This window comes from Armigeres subalbatus, chromosome 3, assembly GCF_024139115.2.
Source record: "Armigeres subalbatus isolate Guangzhou_Male chromosome 3, GZ_Asu_2, whole genome shotgun sequence".
Lineage (NCBI taxonomy): Eukaryota > Metazoa > Arthropoda > Insecta > Diptera > Culicidae > Armigeres > Armigeres subalbatus.
Window position 1 is genome coordinate 67,929,364 of NC_085141.1, and position 7,889 is coordinate 67,937,252.

General features: G+C 36.9%; 1 long non-coding RNA gene across 1 annotated transcript; it reads right to left on the minus strand.

The window, feature by feature from the left end:
• Positions 1 to 2,096: 2,096 nt before the first annotated feature.
• Positions 2,097 to 2,810, minus strand: LOC134225921 (uncharacterized). Its single transcript, XR_009983352.1, has 3 exons — positions 2,574 to 2,810; positions 2,376 to 2,508; positions 2,097 to 2,305 (listed from the first exon to the last, which is right to left on the minus strand). It is a non-coding gene; the product is annotated as an uncharacterized LOC134225921 (long non-coding RNA).
• Positions 2,811 to 7,889: the final 5,079 nt, after the last annotated feature.

The following is a 7,889-nucleotide window of genomic DNA, read 5'->3' on the forward strand; positions in this document are numbered from 1 at the left end:
TGTTTTTATTTTCTTCCTGCTTTGAAATCAACCTCACATTCCCAGAGAGGCAGAAAAGTAAACAACAGAACTCACATCACCCACTGCGCCGCGAAGATGAAATCTACCACAGCAAAATGTACACATTCACCCAGCAAATTGAAAAAATTCACCACGCGTTTAAATGGGCCACTCACAGTCATATGGTAAGGAGCGAACTGAGCAGCATGTCAGAGTGACTTGTGAGTGGCTGAATGCGAAATTGAAAGGTCGGTGTTGGAAATGATTTTTCGGCTGCACCCAGTCGCACTCACCACGGCGGCGAAGAAGGCGACTGCAGATTATACTGAGATCCATGTTTTTCACTGCATTGACTGTGAAATATTTCTACCCTGGTCTCCACTCTGAAACGCCCATTATTGTATCTGGCTTTTTTTTACAACGCATACTGTATGTTAGAGAACTTAGCAATTTCGATTCAGGACTAATAAATTGTCAAGTTTGTCATCATGTACCCACATATGTAGTAAAATAATTCTTATGTTGTAAGTTTAGTTCAAACTTGTCATTAAAAGAATGTTTTAGGAATATTTTTTTATATTCAGCTCAATCAAATGAATTTTATTACTGCTATAAATTTTTAATTCTAGATATTTTTTTGAATCAAGGGTCAGCAACTTGGATATTAGAGTTAATCCAATTTAGATTTTTTTGCTCCCCTAGGCTTAAACGAAGACTTTTGCTTTTTTAACAATCTCTCAATCCTCAATCCTCTTAAAGTTTTAGTTAATTTGGTTGTAATTTAACTGAGCACAAGCAGTTTAAAGTTTATATGAAAATTACTATGAAAACATTTACCAAAACAATTTAGCAACTGAAAATATCGTCTTTGTTGTGGAACGATTTGATTCTTGCAAGGAAAGTTGCTGTTGCGATGGGTTTTCATTGGCTTGAATGAAAAAAAAGGTAATTATGAATCATGGGAAATTCAATTTTTCCCATACAAGAATGGCATCAATTTCCATAATGAGAATTTTTGTTTTCTTTATAACTTAGCTTACAAAAATCAGATCGCTCCGAAACAACAAATGACTTTCAGCTTAGGAAGTAATCTATAAAGTTAACTCGTTGATTATATTCAAATAGTGTATGGTCCACCCCCCACAGAACAGACTTTCTCATAAGTTGCGATTTCCATAGTAATTTCTATATAGGGTGAGTGCTAGTAGTGGACCCCGTGCGTATAATGGACCCCCTGAACAAAATCCCAAATTAAACGCTGGAATCGACCATTTTCTGCAAGCTTCCGTCGGGTGAAGTTGCTTCATGTAATAGGACAGCAGTTCCATACATTTGTTATGGACAGGGAAACAGAAATTTAGTTATATTAACTAATTTGTAAATGTAAATATGCTAAAGGGTCCATTACTAGCACACAAGGGGGGTCCATTATAGGCAAAAGGAACATGTGGGAATGGAACATGTAAATCAAATGGGGGGACCATAATACGTATGACCACGTGACCATAATAGGCATGCTAGCTACATAATTTTAAAATGATTTTTTTATTGGTAAAAATGAATGTTTTGACTAGTTTTATGTACGAAACACGATGCTGGTACCTGTTGCTTGTCATCTGGTGCAGCAGAACTACAATTTGTCAAACGGCTCGCTCTAGCGAAGCGACTGAAGTAAATTTTAGTCGTTAAGGGGTCCATTACTAGCACTCACTCCCTACACTGAGAAAAGCAACATGGTAACGCCTACTATATTAAGGGTAATGCTGAAAACATTCTACCAATTGATTTCGGTAGAACACGAAATGTATTTGAATCGACCAGATAAGCAGTGGATTTTACTATGCTGTTTACTGGTTTAGAATACAGTAGGTTTTACTATGCTTACGTCACGTATACTATAAACCATAGCACATACACAAAGTGGAATTCACCACGGAATGAGGGTTCATTTTACTACAATATGGTGAGAAAATACTATGCGTTTGTTTAATAATGTTTGATAATAATTCTGATTTCAATTATGTGAAAGGAAGAAAACATAATTTTGATAACACTTTATTATATATTTATACAGTATACATGTTGTATCACTCAAATTCCCACATCTAGGAGGAAATTTGTTTGTATAAAACTAATCTTGTGCCGTCTCGTGTGAATTCAGGAACTGGGAGATGGATTATTTGAACGCCAGTGGACAATAAGCAGGAACTTCGGCTGAAACTGGACCTGAGCATCTTTTCTATTGACACGGAGGAGTGCACTTCCATGATAATATTTTCGGTTGAATTCTGCGTATACTTTTTTTCTGGAATTAATTGAATTGATAATCATTATTGTTGGAGCTTGATATGGAATTGTTGGTTGAAGAAACTTACCAACATTGTTTCTCTCATCGTCGTTTCATCACCCAAATGAAGGATTTCGTTCTTACACGTAATATTATGCACTCGATAACCTTGATTCAATTCCAAGTTTAATTCGATGTTGCTGCATTCGTCGATAAGTTACCTATGTATGGAATTTAAACAAGAAATTAATCTATGTTGGTCAATGAATCATAGGTGGAAACTTACCAAATTTGAATCGATAAATGATGAATTAGTTGATTTGTTTCAAATCCCTTATTGAGAGTGATCGTACCATCTAATTTAAACGAAAAAATGTTTTTTGGGTTTGCAATTTTTCTTTGGCTGGCTGTTCGGCAGAACTGACTGTGTCTACTGCAATTGATGGTTAGTTTTACTATGGATCTCACATCACGTGTGCAGTTCACACTACTATGAATCAGGTGTTATGAAAACATTTATAGTTTATTTTACCATTATGTTGTCATACACGCCCATGGTAGATTTGAACACAACTGAGTAGTTGTGGTCACTACAGATTTTTTTTCAGTGTACACAGGATTCTGTTTTAACACAATTTTTTTTTCGCTCGTAATTTTGATCGTGTGACTTCAATTTACCACTAAAGTCTTTGGAACACTGAATAATTAAAGAAAAATCACATGGTAATTGATCTTTTCCGTCAAAAATTGTATCTCGTTTTATTCGCTCAATCGATTCTTTGCCTTATTTAAGGTCAACTTTCCCAAATAACCATATTTTTTAAGCCTCTGACTATTTTTAAAAATTTTAAAACCGGGCTGAAAAATTCGCCCGATGTTCGTTCAAAATCGGGACAATCTTAAAAAAACAGCACTTTTTAGATTTTTGTTATAAATTTTGAAAATACTTAGAGGCGTCAAAAAATATGAGTTATTCAGGAAAGCTGACCTTAAGGTCACTCCTCACGGAATCCAAGTTTCAAAGTGCTCACGTTTTTGGGGGCACACCACTCGACAACGCACAACGGTTATTTTTATTATCACGCATGCTGCGACTAAATCAACAAAAATGACAGTTGTGCGCCGCCTTCGTATCGAGTGGTGTGCCCCCGAAAACGCGAGCACTTTGTAACTTGGATTCCGCGAGTGACCTTAAATAAGCCAAAGAATCGATTGAGCGAATAAAAAAAATTTGACGGGAAAAGTCAATTAATATGCGTTAAACATTTAGGATGAGTGCAAAATTGAGAAAATATAAATCGTGTAAAAACAGAATCCAGTGTACAAATTACGCGTGCACAAATAAAATACATCAAGATTAGCCAAAAATTTAGGAGGCTTATTGAAGTGACAAATATAATTGTTTAAGCATAGGTGAGTAAAAAAATCAAAATTTGATTCACTCTATTGGGCATTCCGGAGTAGTGTCCGATACTATGGACAATTTTATATTCGTAAAATTCTTCACTTAAACTCGAGTTCTAAAGAAAAATAATTGGGGGAGATAATCTTCTAAACGATCGATCATTTATGATGCTACCATAGATATAATTATCAAGATGTTGGGGTCAGTGCAAATTAGTACTCATTTTATGGTTCCAATGTACTAAGCTTTCCAGTACCCAGCGGTACCCAATGAAACAAAGCAACCTCACCTTTCAATTAGAATTAGTTCTAATTTCCCCTGTCGTCATAGTTTCAGAATGAATTGTTTATTTATTTGGTGAAATGCATATCGTCTCCTGATCTGAACTGATTTGAATTTCGATTTTATTTAACATTTTTTATTTCATTTTTAGATCAACAATAAGACGATATAAATGGGGCGCGACTGACTTATAATCTGTAGCATATATTTCACTGGGAAGTTCAGTAGATAACCAAATTTAGGCGGAGAATGTGGCTTGATTACTGGCTTTTCGGGTACGGAAAATTAATATAATCAAATCCGGCTTTTTATGAAACATGCTTACATTCTAGCTATTTATTCGCCAATTTGGACATTCAGTATAGAGACGCGATGCGATACATTTAGGATTTATTTGTGCTCGGTGATTCTGGTTGTCTTGGTGCCTAGTTTGGTGTGTAATGGCATCGTCGAGTGGACCCGTGTTTTCTTCATCTACTGGGTTCATTTACCGATCCAGTGTCCGGGTCCGCAACTCGTTCACCGGGTCGTCGGTAAGATTACCTGCGAGTGGAACTCCCGGGTTTGCTGCTCGGGTGAAAGATTTACTCGTCACCAACCGACATTGAATTTGCTGTTTGAGGGCGACGGTGGATGTTTCCGGCGAACAGTGCCGCGTTTGAAGGCCTAAAGAGCTAACGTGTTGACGAACTTGCTGCTCGATCCGCTTTTCGGCGACAACCGATAATGTTGGCAATAAAACCCTTTATGTTAGGATTCATTATGGATAGGGATTTGCGGGACTCGCGGCTCGGTATACCGGGTTCGACGGAGATTGGGCTTTCGATAGTATAAGACAGAAAATATGCTTTCTTTGCACTGGAATGGTCATGATAGTGTCAACATCTGTCCGCATAGAGCAGAAGACGCTCTTCATTGGGGGGTTTGAATCGTATGGTTGCAGGATTGTCAAGCTTGTCTAGGACTGATTCAGGTCTCGGACACGTCTCTCCAACGATCAACCGAGAAGGCTTAAGGTGGAACCAACAAGCTACTAAAATGTATGTCTGCAGTTGAAAACTAGGCAAAAAATACATAAAAAGTTTTTGATAATTGGCAGGAATTACAACCAAGGAATCTTTATCTCAATCAATCACTGGTGGTCTACTCAGCCATATATCGGGAATGATGTCTTTGGCATGTGTATTTTATAACCATGTTCTATAGATGTACAAAGAATCAAACAATAAAAAGCAGATAGATTCCTCTTTGCTTTCCCATGCTGTTCTTCATTATACTTTTATTATTATAACCTGCAGAAAATTCCCAATAATTTGATTATTCGTTACATTCCCTTACGGATCTGCTCATGATATCAGGAGCATTTTGTGTACCTGCATCCACTAATTCGGAGTAGGACAATTTCGCCCAACCTCAGTGTAGTCCAAATAAATGATATTTCACTTAACTATAATGCTAACAGCTAATAATAATTAATTGTTCGCTTGTATGATTATATTCTCAATCCAGTTGAAAACCGGAATTGGGGGATAGCGAAGTTGGATTTTTCTCACAATCCGTACGTTAAACCTAACTTCGGAAGTGGTGCGCTGTTTTCATATCGCGAAGAGCTATTCAGCGCACCACTTCCGAAGTTAGGTTTAACGTACGGATTGTGAGAAAAATCCAACTTCGCTAGCACCCAATTTCGGGTTTCAACTTGATTGAGTATATTGTTAATAATTAATAGCGACATAATGAAGAAACCTAAACATGAGAAACGAACATGAACTGTTCCGAGCGGGCATCTGAGGTGATACTGCAGAAATACTTCAATCTTAGGGCAATTTCCACTTGATTCTTCAGCACCCCTTGTTTGATTTAGGGTCTGTAGCAGAAGTGAAGAAATGGCCTATGGTGAAGGCCTACCGATGTCGGGTAACCTTTGTTAGCGGTGTTTCTCCAAAAAAACACTTTCGTGCTTGTAAACCCAAGTTTTCAAGATCGTGAAAAATAACTAAGCTGTGTGAGGGGTTTTACACATTCAAATGCATCGGCTTGTAAACGGCTTTGAAATCAAAATTTTGATCCGTGATTCTACCACACTAAGCGAGTCCAAGACCGTACTTTTTTTTTATCAGCATGCTTGAGGAAAATTTTATTTTTTTGGAGATATTATTGAGCTGAAATAAATAAAAATAACTATTAATAGTTCAATTTCAAGCCAGAGTTGGATATTCAATGGACACTTCTGTTGAAAAACGGCTTTAAATTTTCAATGTTGTTTTTGTTTGATGAAAAATATATCTGGTCGGGCGTTGCTATGACGCCAGTTCTAAATCGCGTGCTAAAGGGGTTGTAAAAAACTACGTATTGGGTACCGAGGATTGCCCATAGCTTACGAAACTGGAACCATAAAATATTCGCCAGTTTCATATTGATTGTTGATGCTACGGTGTACCAATCAACATTATCCTCAATAATAAATTCAGACTACGAGCCATACCACTGGATATCGAGCAACTAAATGTCAATTTTCAGCAATCTAATTTCCCTGGAAATAATAACGTCATTTAGCTCGCAATCTAAATTTTGTATAAAGTTATACAGTTTTGCCGTTTTGCGTAGGAAGTCTGTGCATAGTTTGATGCATTTGCTTTTCAATGCAGTCAGATGCAAGTTGCTATAGAGTCACGTTGGTTTTTAGTTGAAGTGAAAATTCCATTTTTGTTCAACATAAGAGATTTTCAACAATGCCCGAGATCGACGATTATGAAGCCCTACAACGACGTAACGACGTTGTAGCCAATCAGGTATCCAGGTATACCTATATGTAAGTGATTTGAGTTTGACTTAATTTTGAGTATATGTTTTGAAAAACTTGTTCATTCGCTTAAGGGTCTAGCATACAAAATCTAAAAAATAGAAATATCGCTGAGCTTCCTCAAACAGCTTCTCAGATGACCCTGGACTAAAACATATGTGGGCTCTGCATATTCAATGAAAATCTTAGCACCGCAAAACAACTCAATTATGATTCGTTGAATTGAGGTTTAGTACAATCTGTTTCCGGTTGACTCCAGTACCGAACTGGGTCCTTTTCGTTACAGCACTTGGGGCGGCGAGTAAAAGTTTTTTTTTCGACTGGTTGACAAACTTCGCAGACATGTTTCCGGTTTGTGCTTTGTTTATTCAAAGGGTAAACCAGTAGCCTGGAAGGGTAATAAATTTTGCTGTCATTCTCCCCCCAGCAGACATCATGTCAACGCTTTTGCCGTTGAAGTGCAATTTTATGGGGCTGGTTGAAGTATGAAAGGATTTGTTGAGCTCATAATTTCACTTCCAGCTTTTTATTGTTTTGCCTCTCTCATGCACTAAGTTTTATTTATATTTATGTTTTGAGTTATAGAAGTTACTTTATATTTATCCTCTTTGATAAGAGTGAGTAACACATTCGTTAAGTTTTGCAGTATTCGACATTCAGTATTTGTAGAAAAATATTGATATGATGCTTCAATTAATTAGATGATTGTAACATTAGTTTTGCGTGAAGTTAAACGCATTTCAAAATTATATAAGAAGTGCTAATGTCATCATAAAAAATCTATCTCTTACTAGCGAAAGAAACCCAGCTTTGCATGTTCTACTTGTCTCAATCACTCCCACTGACTTAAATAATGCGAGCCGGGAACAATTCTAATAATTTCGATTGGGGTGGGTGTACCAATTGTCGCCATACATAAGAACAACTATTTTTTTTAAATAAGTAAAAGGCATGTGGGTGCACTTTATATATCAAGCGAAAGGCATTATTCTTAATTTTGGTTCCTTATTTGGCAAATCCCATTGTTTTCTTATGGGACTAGACTAGGCAAATTGGGACCACTAGTGCGACAACTGGTGCCAAGGACGTCAAAAATTAAGCAAAATCAATTT